This window comes from Dermacentor andersoni, chromosome 1 (assembly GCF_023375885.2).
Source record: "Dermacentor andersoni chromosome 1, qqDerAnde1_hic_scaffold, whole genome shotgun sequence".
NCBI classification, from domain to species: domain Eukaryota; kingdom Metazoa; phylum Arthropoda; class Arachnida; order Ixodida; family Ixodidae; genus Dermacentor; species Dermacentor andersoni.
Window position 1 is genome coordinate 366546749 of NC_092814.1, and position 16534 is coordinate 366563282.

General features: G+C 43.4%; 1 pseudogene; it reads left to right on the plus strand.

The window, feature by feature from the left end:
- The first annotated feature begins 13791 nt into the window (after positions 1-13791).
- LOC126516758 (uncharacterized) lies at positions 13792-15996 on the plus strand (annotated as a pseudogene).
- The last annotated feature ends 538 nt before the right edge of the window (positions 15997-16534 follow it).

Consider the following 16534-nt stretch of genomic DNA (forward strand, 5'->3'; position numbering starts at 1 on the left):
CTTGTGGAACGACCACGGCTCGAGGTCCTGCCATGGGATGGCGTCCGTCGTCGCGATGAGGTCCTGCGCCTGGAACCGGAACTGGAACGTGGCCTGGAATTGCTTCTCTCCAGGACAGCTCCGCGTCGTTTTGGGGACCGCGACTTGCGCGATGCTGAGCGCTCGCCACGTGGCCTCGAAAACGAAGAGCCTGCTCTTAGGCCCTGCTGCGGTTTCCGGCAGTTGACGGGCGGCAGGAATCTGTTGGGGCAGGTTTTGGCTGCCGTCGGGTGATTCCCGCCGCACAAAGAGCACCGAGGATGGCACTCATGCTGCTCCGTTGATAGCGAAGTGCCGCACTCCCTGCACTTGAGTGTGGCGGGGGCCGCGGGAAGACGTCCTCTCTGTGGCCTGTCTCGTTGCAGGTTCGGCAATGTGGCACGGTCCTCTTGTAGAGGTAGCACCGCAGAAAAAGGCCGGAAAATTCGATGTACTATGGTACTCTTCATCTCAGGAATGTGATCTGCATGTGCGGCAGCGTCCAGCAGCAGGAAAGAAATTATCCGTATACTTTCGATGTCAGTGGTATAGCTCGATCATGGGGCCAGTGATCAAGAAATGAAAACTCGGCCCAATTTCGGGTTGTAGGATGTAGTGTACCATTACAAAATTGTGCTCAAATATCGCCCTTGTATCCAGTCAACTGAGCACTAAGGAAAGTTAACAACTATTTGGTAGGGTCCACGTTGGCTCCAAAATAATCTCTATAGCACCTATGATCGCATGTCAACCGCGCAAGAAAGAAAACTGACAAAAAAGTCAGCGCTGTATTTCTGTTTAATTGCAATATCCCGCTACGTAAAGAAATGAGAACAAAAAGATGACGAACTGATTACTCCCTCCAATTCAGCCGCGTCAAGGTTTGTAGAAATATTTAAATTAGAGGGAGGATATAAGAGGAAGCTTTCGAGCTGATAATGAAAAATTATCGACTTGCTGCACTACACTGGTGACACAAAGCGCATGTCGCGCGCTCGCAGGAGGTATGGGGAAAAGGTGCGCAGGTCTGTCAGGGTGCTATTGACATGACGCCGCTGGTGGGACAGGCTCCTCACAATGAAGAGCTAAGTTCGGGAGCATTACAGTTTGTTTTGCACTTCTGATTTCGGCGAGATGGATGGCATATATGTACATATATTTAGAGCGAGAATTTATGTGTAGAGGTTGTTTTAGGTCGTCCCCGTGCAGTCATATTCTGAGCAAGGTTATGCAGTCGAGTTTTCCAGGTTGTCAAGGCAGTCCACAAGGGAAAAAAGTGTAAGTAACATTGTGTTCTGCGCTAATATGCCATAGGTGAATTTTTGCAAGGGAACCTATAGCTAGTTTACTGTTGAGCGCAGAATCAAAGGCTCCAAACTGCAGTTGGTCAAATATTTAATCCAAAATATTGACATGTGAACTTGTTTATCTTTTTTGGTCACTACCACGTGACAATATACTCTAAGTAACGGATATTTGTTACCCTGTAAAACCACGAGCAACCTCGAGGAAGTACCATCAGCAGTACACGACGACACCACAGTGGAAGCAACTTTTACCTCAATATAGCGAGGCACATCTTCGCCATCAGGGAGCAGCAATTACTACCATGAACATTTTATAACGGGCCACACAGATCTACATGACGAGGACGAAGCCGCTGTGGAGACGACAAAAGAGATGTCGAAAAATACATTGAGAAAATGTAAAGGAAATGACGTATTTGAGCAACAGTTGTTGTCCCATCTGCGACAAAAAAGGGCCGAGAATGAAGCATTTGGCTTGTCCATAGGCATGACCGTGGACAGAATGACCAGACAAGCAGCAGCCAGATACAAAGTACGGATAAAGGAAATTACTTCTGAATTTGACGTCTATTCTTTCATGATCTTGGAACTATTTTTGCTCTTGCGTTCAGAATAAAGTAGATGGCTGCTGCTCCTCGCACTGCCTAAAAAAATATGTTTTGCACCATTTGGTACGGTATGTTCGAAATAATTTATTGCGGAAGCGGCCTTCGCGATTTCAGTTGTATCAAGATTCTCATTATATCGATATTTTTTTAAGTTTCTGTTTGACCTTGATGTCCATGTAAAGTTTCATGCAACACTAGTGCTCACGGGGCAAAGCGAAGATAACCGAGAAGTCAGTTTTTTATTGTCTCTTTATTATCCAAATAGCATATTTTAATCACTGTAATATCACAAGGTGTGTCATGTCGTATTTCAAATTTTTGTGATATGTAACGGAGGTAATGTTACGCACTTGCAAATGTTACAGAAAAGAAAATACAGTTTTCGGCTGCGATAAGTACAAAAGTATTTGTAACTGTTATATTATGAGAATGCCAGCAAACTTGCGAGCAGAAAAAACACAAAAGGCAGACATAGACAAAGAGACAGAAAGGTGGCTGGCAGTTGTGATACTGTGGTACAATAAACTGTGATACAATAAAAAGCAGCAAAAACATAATTCTTGTTGTGACGTAACGTCGCGTATCACCTCTACTACATAACACTTATTTGGTGGGAAAAAAACAGTTGAACACGAGCTACTTAGTTTAGCAAGCACTGCTGCCAAGGTAGATGAAGTGACCGAGTGAGTGTCACGGGGAATGTAACATATACTACTCCAAGAAGGCAGGTTTGGTGCCTTCAGCGACGATCGTGTTTGAGAAATTAGTGCCCTGCACACAATGTGCTACAACGCGGCTGTGAAAAAACATGGCTTGTGTCTTAAGCAATGAGCCCCGCAGCCTATTTGCGTCTCACAACGCTCAGCTGCTATGGCAAGGCGCCTTGTGCAGGCACAACGTCATACGCAATGTCATCTCTCAAAGCCATGGTGGCATCAGCCGGGCGGCTGCTAGCTGGCGACGCACCCGGAGTGCCAACCTGAGTTACCGTCTGCCTCCACTGGCCATTCTGCACTGTCTTCCCTAGGACGCTGTCGCCGTAGTCATCAGGACAATATGCCTTGTCCGTCATCAGAAAGTTATGCAGGCACACAGCAGCCTTTATCATATCGGTAAGCAGGTCTGGCTCACTTTCTGCTGTTCCCAGGAACACTCGCCATCTTGAAACCAAAATTCCAAACGCGTTTTCTACACATCGCCGTGCCCGAGATATGCGGTAATTGAATACTTTTTTCGTTTCACTCAGATTTTTCCCGGGGTACGGGCGCATCAGGTACGTTCGCAAGGGAAATGCCGCGTCACCCACAAGACAAACGGGCCACTTCGACACGCCTGACGCTAATCCTATAGTATCTCCATCAGAATGGGTTCTGAGAGCACTGTCTAAAGAACGAGCCGTCTGACATCGTGTCCCGATGTCAACAAGGGTTAACTTGTAGCTGGCATCCGCAACATCGAGAAAAACCAATGAATAATATCCTTTGTAATTGAAACAATCTGATCCTATACTGTCGGGGCCTTTCATGGCGAAATGCTTCCCATCAATACTACCAATGCAATTGGGAAAGTTCAATTTCATGCTAAAATCTTTTCTTATTAATTCCAACTCTGCTGTGGTACGACACGTGACAATCTGCCCCAGATGGCCGGCAACGTCTCCCTCGGGATCTTTGCTACAGTCGACGCATGCATCCTGTAGCTGATAGCAATATCCACGATTGATCCCCCGGTAGCGAGGAACCTGCGGAAAGAAAATACCACATTTTAATTTCACTTTCAAGTGGTCACTCTCCGCTAGAAGTCACACCACCTTAATTTCACCAGAATGATGTTGATTCCTTGCTTCTCTTCCACCATAACTGATATATAACACGCAGGGAATGACACAAATCACCACGGTGGTGTTCGATCAATGTTAACAACAGAGTCGGGAAAGTTTAAGTGCATCATTTTTCAGTAACTGGAGTATGATGCACCAATTTATCGCGCGCGTATTGAAGACCTTTGTGGAGGTTCTCGATTGCTTCTTCACGAATTTATGAAACGTAGTATTAAGGTAACTGTAATAACAGTATTATGGTAACTGGACGGTGTTCCATGCACAAATAAAACGCCCAGGCGGATTATTTATTTCAATAATTTGTTTGTAATTGCAAAACAAACTAATGAATAAACTCCACTGGAGTTATCGAAGTATGTGTAAGCATACCCCCAAATTTCATTTGGCCCACCTCCAAATTTCATGTTGGCCCACCCCCAAATTTAACTTGGCCCACCTGCAGATTTCAAGTTGGAGCACCCCAATATTTAAGTTGGCCCACCCAAATTTCAAGTTGACCCACCCCCAAACTTATGATGGCCCACGCCCAAATTTCAGTTGGGCCACGCCCAAATTTAAGTTGGCCCTGCCGCAAATTTAAGTTGGCCGTTATGAAACTAATATGTGTATCTCCAAGTGACGGCAAGAAACACTGCCTTGGTTCTGCCCAGGAACGTGACATTTGCATACATTTAAATAGTCGTGCATGATAGCTGAGACACCCTGTATATTGCCAGTTTCAAGTGCTTGTGGACGAAATTTAACGCGTCTGAAATAGCAAAAGACAGCATACTATCAAGACAAACCGTGGCAGTTCCTTAGCTGCAACCTAGCCTTCCTGAATTACTGGAATAGTAGGAAAACTTTGGCGTGTTGCTGGAACATTATAATTGACGATCAGCAACGCCAACAAAACGATGATGAAAAAAGACGATCACAACAGAAGCTTTGTGTGTTGGTCTTCTTCGTCCTCGTCTAGTTAGCGCAGCTGCCTGTCAAATGTCAACTTTTAAAATTAATTTTGACTTACATTGCGCTCACGCTCAAAAACAACCTCCTTTTTGTTTTTATTGATTTAGAGCCAGTTGAAAAATATTCCTAATTTTAGACTTTGCGGGCTGTTCCATTAATCGCTCAGAAAAAAGCAAAAGAAAGAGCTTCATACCTCTCCATTTCGTCGGCAGTAGGCAGCTGCTCTTCTGAATTATTTAATGACTCGTCCGCTCTTTTCATTTCGGAGGACTGTCATTCTCGAAGACAGGAAATTAATGTTTTTGGGGGTTTTATTTAAAATTTTCTCTTTGTGGGCTCAATTTCTTTGTGTCAGCACGGACTCAACGGTTGGCTCCGGCAAGCCATCCCGCTTTTAATATAAAGGGCACCTGTGTCCCTACAAAAGCCGGGCCCTCGCTCGAGGCAAAAATATTTTTTTTTTTTAGTGAAAGAATTGAAAGCTGAGATAAAACAGTTCGTACCGTTCTCGTAGTTGCAGGCACCTTCTGCCGCTCCGTATCTGCCCTGCTGTTACGAGTGCAATGAAAAATAAAAACTAACCCTGGAAGTCAACCTTTAAAAGGGCATTTTTGCTATTCTTGCAACATGAATGAAGACGAAAAATATGCACATCCCACGCGCGATGGTAATCGATTCTGAAGCATTGTGCAGGTACCTACCTATCCAGCATTCTTTGTGTTTTCGCAAATCGTTACCCGGTGAACCAACGCGTTTTGTAAATTGAGTAGTTGCGTGCGTGGGGTCGGGAGGGTACCTGTGTGTCTGACGACAGCAGCCTGACGACGACCAGGTCAAAGATGATGTTATGGAAGCAACGGCATGATTTACACGCCCGCGTTATTCTTACGTCGGATCGAGACTCGCGTAGTAGATGACGATCGTTGGGTTCTACACGGGTAGTGGACCAGCGTAAGCGAGAGCAGCATGGCTCGTGACATCATCAGCAACTAGGCTATCTGTGTCCTGTGGTGTATGTTAAAACGACGATGGCGTTTCTATTCCAGCGAAAATATGTTAAACATGATAAACTTGGGCGATTAGGAAGTAAGTGCAACTTCGCAAAGTTTCAATGTAGCGTAAACTATAAGACGAGGATATTACTGGGGAAAGCAGGCAGGTCTTGGAGATGGTATAATCTAAAATGAAGCCGCAAAGCGCGAGTTGTCACAGGAAAAAAGAAGACGAGAAAGAGGCACGGTGGCGCTCGCGCCCAGTGTTTCAAAGAGCTGGAATGAGAGAGGTGTGCATGCGGAATTTTGTGACGTGGCTGTTTGGTGTGAGGCGAACCAGAGACTGTAGAACATGCTTTATAGATTTATCGGACTCTGTCTTTGATTTGCATAAACTTCAAAGAACGATCCAAAAGGAGCTACCAGTTACACATTATGCTATCCGCTTTCTACCAGTTGAGAACAAAGGGGGTTTGCCGTACGATATGATAATGCCTCTAGGCCTTCACAGCCGGAGCAAAAACAAGAACGAGTGTTTGAAGCGCAGATTTACATATCAGGTCGACAAGGAAAATTTTACGGAAATTGTGCAGTACGAGAGAGAAGTGTTCAAGAAGCAGGCTGAGGCACCCGAATGGGTGGAGTTGCTAGATGACTTGTTAAAAGTGAAGCAGTTTTGGGGTACACACTACCTTTTTCATGCAGGTAGTGTGAATGCTTGCTTTGCAGAACATTATTGTTCATTACTGGTAATAAAAAAATCTGGCCTAGTGTGCAGAGCACTGGGCTTTTTTGCTCGACGGTAGGCGCTTAATTTCATTTTTGGACAAGCATTATTTTTGTTTTTATGGAGGCGAGGCGAGACAGCAACATACCTACCGCAAAGTGTCATGTATGAGGCAAGAAATCCTTCGCATTAAGAAAAACAATTAAACGTCGGGCCCCTATAAAAACAGCGCAAATGCAGAAGAGAGCATGAAGCTCGCACGTTTCACTTATCCCAAAGCGTGTCTACACCATAATATTGTTACGGAAGGATGAAAGAAGAGAGAGGATGAAGATCGGAGACGATGGCTGCTGCGAGTTGTTGGTGGCCAGGCACCTTAAGTATTCTGACTCATCCTGTATATATATTGTAAGTATAGGTTTTATATACTCGTAACATCATCGTAACCATCATTGGCAGCAGCGACGGCACAGTGAACACCTATTAAGCGCGTTTCCCTGCTTGTGCAGCTTTCGATGCTGGCCACCTGACATCGCGGCACGTGCAAGAACGACAACGACGCCTGAGTCATCAAGATATCTGTGTTGCAACCCTAGCGGATGAGGCGGACACCAGAGTTCGTCTCTACTTAAAGCGTGGAAGCTTCGACAGGCGGCTTCATTGGCAGCAGCGACGACACAGTGAACACCTATTAAGCGCGTTTCTCTGCTTGTGCAGGTCAGTAATTCTGTGCTTGAGAACAGTATCTTTGGTTTTGTTACTTTGCTGTCGCTGCTGGCACATATATTCCGTGCCTTGTGTACAGTGTAGTTTTACGAAGGTTCTGTTTTCTTGCTTCGTGTTTCAAGGCTGTTCTCACTATGCCCACTTGTGCTGAGCTCGCGGAAAGATTCGATGAACTCGAATCAAAATTAGGAAATGGGATCGGTAAATTTGAAGAAAACATTGTTGACGAGCTAATGGTAAAATATAAGGCTACTGGCATAGATTTTGGTGGAATGAAAGAGCAGATCCGTAACCTAGTGTCGAGCATTGAATTTCTCAACGACATGGTTGAAAAACTGTGATTAGAAAATGCCTTACTTGTTAATGAAAACAAAGAGCTGAAACTGCAAAACACCTCACTCACTACTGAATGCCAAGAAATCAAGTTGGAAAACATTACTCTCTCTCGCAAACTGTTCGATTTAGAGCAGTATTCACGGATAAACAACGTCGGGATTGAAGGCATTACGTGCACCCAACGTGAAGATTGCAACCTAATCATTCAGACAATCGGAGATAAAATTGGCTGTCCTGTCTAGCCCATAGATCTAGAAGTCGTTCACCACGTTCAAACCAAAGATGAAAACAAAAAGAAGTGATCGCCCGGTTCTACTCTTGAACAAAGAAAGCAGACTTCGTCAGCAAGGCACGAAAAGCGAAGCTTTGCCTCAGTGACATCGGCTTCTCTGGACCAGTTCAGGACACTGAAGTGTATGGCAACGATCAGTTGACACCACAGAACAAAGCACTATTATCTAAAGCCCTGTCATTAAAGAAGGCCAAGAAATGGAATTTGCTCTGAACAGATAACTGCCAGATCAAAGCTCGCAAGAACATCGGCACTAAGGTGTTTCACATTGCTGACGAATTTGATTCATTATGCAAAAAAGAGGTGAGGCTTGCAGACAGGACACAATTTCAGTTGATAGTCGGCGTTCGTGTTCTGCACTTCTCTACTCTTGTGTCCTCACCTCTTTTTTGCATAATGAATCCTTACCAACTACCTCAGTTTCTGTCGTTCTAAGACGAATATTACTTGGCTGGATTTACGTAATACAGCACTGTACCTTATGAAGCTTTTCAGAAACCCTCGCTAATAACAAAAACAAACATGTCTGCGTATTTTTAAACCAGTCAATTAAATAAACTAAAAAATAATAGTTCATGCTCAGCCGTTCATTTTAACGCAAGAAGTTTGCGCAAACACTATGACGACATTAATTCACTTATGCCTACAGTCTCTTTCCGATTTACCATCGTTAGCTTTACTGAGACATGGCTCTGCGATGACGACAAAAACTTATTTTCCTTCCCTTCCTACTCAGCCGAATACTCTCATAGACAAACTAGCAGCCATGGGGGTGTGGCCGTTTACGTATCATCACATCTTAGCTATAAACGTCGTCATAACCTCGACTTAAAGCTTACAAACTGTGAATCTGTTCGATTAGAATTAAATCATCCTTTTCTTCAGGCTGGTAAGAGAAACCTTATTTTTGGTTCCATGTACAGATCACCATGTTCATTTTACGTTGACTTTTGTTGCGCCCTCGATCAATCCCTAGAGAAACTATCATTTGAAAACAAGAATGTAGTTATTATGGGCGATATTAATATAAACCTTCTGGATGAAACTTCACCTACCTCCCCCCTTTATAGCTACTGTTTTCATAGTTGTGGTTTTGAAAGTTTGGTAACGCTACCTACTCGTTGTAATAAGCTAAATGAGGCCACACTACTAGAGCATGCGCTAAGCAACATGACATCACCGCCAGAGGCTGGTATCCTTGATTTCGACATGACAGATCATTAACCTATCTTTGTTTTCTTTAAGCCACAGCCGCAGTCACCCACTATTTCATACTTCAGCTACGTACTGAACAAAGATGCCTTTTTGGAATCTGTGACTAAAACTCACTGGTCTGCTGTCCTTGAAAATAATGATGCGCAAGAAGCCTTTTCTCAGTTCTCTGCAATTTTGTTATCATTAATGGATTCACCTACCGTCAAGAAAAAATGCAAGAAAATCCTTTCCCTTCCTCAAAACCCTTGGTTAAATGATAGCATACTAGCCAATATGCGGAAACGTGACAACCTATATAAAAAAACTAAAAGGCAACATTTTATTGTCACCCTCTCTGCATGATACAAAAAATTTTGCAAGGCACTCAACAGCAAAATAAAAAAATGCAAGGAAGAGCTACTATGAGCACAAACTTGGTCAGTCTGGCAGCAGCTCAAGACAGAAGTGGCAATCTTTAAATTTCTTTTTGCGCAGAAATGAAGCTCTCATTTATCGATACCATCACAAACGATCACATTACATATTACCAACCATTTAAGATAGCAAGAGCGTTCAGTTATGCATTTTTCCCGGACAAACCAGCCATCAGTGGCCGACCTTTGTCACCGAATTTATTCATTTTTTTCTTTACCCTGCAACTCCCCATCAGGTTCTTGATGTCATTCGCACGCTGAAAGTAACTGGTGCCGGTCTGGATAAAATTAATCTTAGTAACATTAAACTAGTTCATTTCATGTGATGTTTTATGTTTTATTACCAATTTAATATTCAGGAGGGGCATTTTTTCATCTGAGCTGAAACGAGCAAAGGTAATTCCAGTTTTTAAGAGAGCGATGATTCTTTACTAGCAGATTACCGCCCACTATGTATACTGCCATGTTTTAGTAAAGTGATTGAAAAGTTGACTGTTACTCGATTAACCAATTACCTATCGAAATTTAATATTCTTTCCAATTCTCAGTATGGTTTTCGTCCTAGCTATTCGACCGACCTTGCTCTTATCTCCCTGCGGGATCGCTTAAAGGAAGCTATTGATAAAGGGTATTTTGCTAGTTCAGTTTTTATTGATCTTACGAAATCTTTCGACACTACTAACCATCACATTTTGTTTTTAGTTGGAAGCTATAGGCATAACTGGGCTAGCACTAATGTTAATAGGAACCTATCTGCAGGATAAACATTGTATAGTTAAAATTTCTAATGCGTTTTTCAGAAGCTAAGGTTACTAACCTAGGTGTACCACAGGGTTCTATTCTTGGACCTTTCTTATGTTTAATTTACATTAACGATCTGCCTGATTGTCTAACATCCTCACACTCTGTATTGTACGCCAACGACACAACCATTATTAACTACGATAAAGATATTTCGTCCTTGGTTACTAAACTCAATAATGACTTAGCTAAGGTTACAAACTGGTGTATAAATAGTAATCTTGTTATTAATCCCTCAAAAACCAAGTTTATTGTATTTAATTCCCCCAGGAACCATCTTGTTCAGTTCCTTCGCTGAATCTTGGTTCCCGTTTAATACCTTCTAGCACACATTGCTCACTGGTTAAAACGCTGCGAATATTTGTAGTGCCAAAGCGGAGGACTATGAACAGACATGTGCGTCAACTACCTCCTCAAACAATCGGCATCTACCGGTCGTACAGAAAAATTCGTGTGGCTGGATGCTATTATAACTGTAGAACACCATAGATTCTAGGAACTGTGAAAGCCGCTTTTTGATGGATCGTGACGCTTTAAGTTAAGATACAGAAAAACATTTAGCACACAATGAACGCCCGACAGAAAAAAATAGAGCTAAATAAACAACAGAGGGAAACTCCAAGCTAAGTTTAGAATGGCCCGGGAAATACTTCGGTGAAAAGCCACCGGGGAGTTTGGCACCGGGCTATGAGTAGGGTCAAATAATGCCCCAACCGGAGTTTGATTTATCTCGGGTTGTCAATCAAGAAAATCGAGGTTCGAATATACTAGAGCTTCTTTTAACAGTTGCACCTATCTACATGGTTTCAATTCTCATGAAGTACTCCACTTAAACATTTATATCTAGCCACCCTTTACAGGCGTCAGGTCACAAAAGTAAAGCTAGAAGTACTGTAGCTAGAAGCTGTCAGCTAGAAGTACAGTAAAGCTAGAATGCCAGTGACGTAAAACTCGATACTTAATCAAATATTCTTGCCTTCATTTGGCAGTCCTTCTAATGAAGAAAATTGAGTCATTTTTTGAGATAAGATGTCTGCATTAACGGAAAAGCAAGTCCTTTTGATTACTGTAGCGAACGATAAAACTAATACTTTGTTTAGGAAGGCCCTACGTCTTCTGAGAAACAAAAATAAGTCGCTATGTAGACTGGCGGAAACTGCAAGTTATCGTTCAGCCTGGGAAAAGTACCAAGGCTGTATAAAGAGCCACAGTTCCGCTATAAGTACTTCCAAATATAAATATTTTTCTCGTGGTTTATAATCACTATTTAGAACTAAACCAAGGAATTTCTGGGAACTAATGGATCCCGGCCGCGAAAGTAACTGCAATATTTGGCGTGACGAGAACCACATTCCTCTTTCTGACATTGAGTGCCCGTACGCTTTTACGCAATCCCTCTCATTTGTGTTCAGAAGAGACGACGAACTCAGTCAAACCCGAAGTTCCTGATCTTAAGAGGAAGCTTTAGCTCGGGCCCAACCCCAACGCCGCATAATCAAATGCATGTAAAACGCAAAAACGTTTTTATGAGATAACCCCTTGAATGATTTTAATGAGGTTTGTTGCATTCGAAAGAGCAAGTTAAATTCTAGTGACTGTTGGAAGCGGAATTTCGATTTCGTGCTTGAATTTTCTTAGAAAGATTTTCAAATATTTGACCGTTTGAAAAAAATAGAAGCACGATGTTTACAAATTCATAGCTCTCCATAAAGAACTGATATCGCGGTTCTGTAAACGGCATCCATTAGATCATTCAAAGCGGACAAATTCGATATGTCATTTTACATCTTACAGGAATTTGTTACGTTGGTTACAAGGGTTCTTCAAAAGTTGTATTTCCCTATTACCAAATGTTTTTATACTCACATGTAACATATAAATTTTGTCCGCTTTAGATGTACTATTAGATACAATTCACAGAATTGTATTATCATTTTTCGTTGTTGAGTTACAGAGTTGTAAGCTCGATAGACTCGATTTTTGAAAAATTGCGATTTTTGCCAATTTTTAATAAAACATTGACAACCTAAATAGAAAATTCGAAACCAACAGTCACTATATCTTAAGTCTTTCTTTTAAATGCAACAAACCTCGTCAAATTTGGTTCAGTAGTTCCCGAGAAAAACGAATTCTCTTTTTAGATGTATTTAGATAGGAGCACCCGAGTTAAAGCTTCCTCTTAACTAAACTGTGGTATAAAGTTTGTAAACAGGGATAAAGTGCCTCAGAAAGGCTGACCAACGTTTCGATAGGAGGACCTATCTTCGTCAAAGGCGGCCTCGTCATCCTCGGCATGTTAGTTTTAAAGTAGTTAGTGCAGTGACGTCACGTGCGGGCGTTGTCGTTCGCGGCTGGTTTTGAAGGGATAGACTTCAGAGGAAACGAGCGCTGTCGTCCGACGTCTGTGAGCTTCGTTCCCAAGAAGGGGGGACAAGAGCCGCAGAGTGGTAGCGTGGGGAGAAAAGAAAAGAAAGAAAGGCACAGAGAGAAAAAAACTGAAAAAAAGAAAAAAAAGAAAGACAAAGGGGAGGGGTAGCTAGGGTGACACCAAGACAGAAAAAAAGAAGGGAGTGAGAAAGAACAAGAAAGAGGAAAAACATTTTAAGAAAGACGGGGCCTGGGAGCACGTTGGGGATGTGGGAGGTTAGGAAGCATTTAGGGGTATAGTTGGCGGCATTTCCTGTGGCATTAGAGGAGACGGTCAGGCGGTCAGTGCGCGCGTAACACAAAATAAAAATAAAAAAAGCACATGAGTTGAACGAGTGACTTGAGTAGCATTGCCCCAGTCACTCAGCGTAGGTGTCGTCACGGCGGCATCCAGAAATGGCGATACCCTGGGTTGAGGCGCCGAAAAAGGCATATTGACTTCGGAATGTGTTGGTGAGGGGGTTTCAAAAAAATATATATAAAGAAAACAAGAGAAGGGAAAAGAGAGGGGGACCGAAACCAGAATAATTCCGGTTGATAATATAATTATAAACCAACATTAAATTATAAATATAAATATAAATTATAATATAGGAAGTACTCACTGAGCGCGGCCCGCCAGGCGGTGCCGCCGAGTGCCTCATCCAGCCGCCATAGACGCGGTCGTTCGGCGATCCGGCATATCACGGTTTGATGTTCGGCGGCCGCTGTTTGGTGCTTGTGGACGTGTTTTTTCTTTCAACTGCACTTTTTCCTGGCGCTATGATGAACTGCGCGGTGTATGGGTGCAGTGCCCACTCGCGGAAGAGTGCGAAGGACGAAAATGTGGCGGAGGTTTTTTTTTTTTTCACATTCCAAAAGTGATCACGCATCAGTGCGCACGGACAAATGAAGTGTCAACAAGGAGGAGGGCGGAATGGTTTTCTCGTATTAACTGCAAGAATATGGACCGCAGTGCGAACCACTACAGAGTCTGCGGGAAGCATTTCATTTCAGGTAAGCCATAAAAGTTCGCAGATCGCAGTACCACGCTTGTTGGCGACCGCGGTACGTGATCGTAAACAACTGCTGGCAGGTTGGGCGATAGCTCTCAGCGACTTAACTACTCGTACTTCACGCAGGTCGTCCAGCATACCTAATGGATGAGTCCAATCCGGACTGGGCGCCCTCGCTTCATCTTGGGCATGGGAAAGAAATGAACGGCAACGCCTCGTCATCTCGGTACGACCGCCCGCGGTTATGACTTGTCCGCCTTTAAAATGCTACTGGTGACTTCTCACAAGCTTTCCACTTCTCCACTTTAAAGGAGTTTGATGATTTTGTATTTCTCAAGTAGCTGAATGCAGGGTTCCCTTCCAGGCACACGAGGAAAAGGCGCCGAGCGGAGCGATCGGGAAGTCTTCTAAAGCAGCTGCATGCGAATGCACTCGAAGGACGCAGTGCTGTGGCGGATTCACCAGTGACCTCCGAAGACGATGAACCGCTTTTTGATGATCATCCTGATATCCAGGAGGCCCCTGATCAAGAATGCACTGATGGAGGTACGTGTTTGCATGGAGTTAAGATTGCTACTGTTTTCGATTTTATGCATATTTTTGATGTACTGTAACAGTGCTGATATGGCTTTCAATGAAAAGTGCAAACATTTCTTGAACTATCATGCTAGACTGCTCTCTTTTTGACTAAGCATTGATAGGCAGGTTGTGCACTGTTTGCTGCATCTTTTCAGGGAAGGCGGACTTTTCACATGTTACTGACTTGACAATGGAGCAAATTGAGCATCTTGAGGAACGAGAATCGGCACCTGCTCTCAGAGGTCGGGGAAGTGCGAAACAAACTGAACAAGCAAATGCTGACTGAAGATTGCCTCAGAGAAAACGAAGACATGTTGCAGTTTTACACAGGATTGTCAAATTTCAATCTTTTGATGGCCCTTCTTGAAGTGCTGAAGGAAGGAATGGCACGTACAAACCGAAACAGTCTAACCCTCTTCCAGGAGATGCTCATATTCCTCATCCGCCTTCGCTTGAATGTGCCATTGCAGGACTTGGCATACAGGTACTCGCTTTTGTACATTGGCTTGATAAGTGTTGCATTGTGTTTACAATATCTGTTGTCACCTGCAGGTTCAATGTATCCCAGTCAACTGTGTCTAGGGTTGTCAACAAGTGGATTGACGTGGCCTTTGTCCGCCTCTCCCGTGCTGTGAAGTGGCCAGAACCTGAAGAGTTGCAGTGAACAATGCCTATGGCATTTCGGCAGTGCTTCACGACACGACTAGCTGTAATACTTGACTGTTTTGAGTTGTTTATAGAGCGACCTGCGTCTTTCCTGCCTAGATCGCACACATGGTCGAACTATAAACATCACAATACAGTCAAGAATCTAATCGGCATCGCTCCACAGGGCGTTATTACATTTATTTCTCGTGGGTGGGGTGGACGCTCGAGTGACAAGGTCATTACAGAGAAGTGTGGCGTGCTGAATAATCTTCAGCCTGGGGACTATGTTTTGGCAGATAGGGGCTTCACTATTGGCGACAGTGCTGGACTTCATTCTGCAAAGCATGCAATTCCTGCTTTCACCAAAAGCAAGCCCCAACTTTCAGCTTGTGAAGTAGAAAAGACGCGAAAGCTTGCAAATGTCCCGATTCATGTTGAGAGAGTGATTGGACTGCTCCGCAATAAATGCCGAATACTCAAGTACACACTTCCTGTGGAGATGATTGCATCAGAAGAGAATGGACCCACTGTGCTCGACAAGATAGTGTTTGTTTGTTCGGCACTATGCAATTTGAGTAACTCCACCGTTCCATTCGGTTGACCCCAGAGATAGACAAAGCAGATGATTCAGCTTTTGCAAATGTTTATTGCTTAAAACAGCTCCTGTGAGGAAAAATAAAGAACAGTTTTGTACATTAAACATGCTTATCTTTTTTATGTTTTTCTTTACACTCGCAGCAGAACCAACTTCCTCTAAGTGCCTTTTTTAAGTTCACACATTTGAAGTGGAACCACACATACTTGCAAGCAGCACTCTCGCACATGACCATTTTGCCCGACTCTGGCCCTTGGCACAAGCAATACACTTCCTCTTGCGAGGTCTCACAGTCTTCAGCAGTTTCTAGCAGATTGCCACTGCACCTGCCAGTCCAGTAATGCAAGCAAAGTTCAGGCAGAAGGATCAACCTGAAATATTCTTCACAGCGCTTCACCATCATGGCACAAAACTGCATCTTTGTACACTCTGATTGCAATAAAATCTTTCAAAGTCCACAATACGAAGTCGCAGTAGTTCACGTTACGCACAAACATCTGCATTTGTATTTGGTAATAATAGGGATGGTGCTGCTGGAGTTTCACAGCCCCATCCACAACGGTTATACATGAGCCCTCTTGTGTAGCAAGCACCCGTGCATGGTCCTCTCTGCCATTAAATGGACATTTTATCTCCAAGACTCCTTTTTTGCAGCAGGTGCAGCTTATAATGCCATCAGGAGAGGCAGCCAGAAATGGCAGCTCGGTGGAGATTTGAAGTCCAGAATTCTTGCAGACAAAATTCATATGTATGCCCTGGTGCATAGCCTTGTAGGCATCTCTCGCCTTTCCTTCATGTTCCTTTCTCCAAGCAGTCTGTGGTGACCAAAACTGTGTACTTTCAGGATAACAAATTTTTCTGAGAAGTGACATTGCAGGATCACTCAACGATGTTCCGCATACTGCCTTTGCAATAGATGCAGTGATGCGGCCTGTCCTGAATGCAAACCATTTTGCGCATTTTGCCTGCTCCCTTGTGCTTTCCTCGATGAGCTCTTCAAGCTGCAACATACAACAAATTATTACAGGTTATGCACACTCTTCATTTGCTTTTTTTATATTATT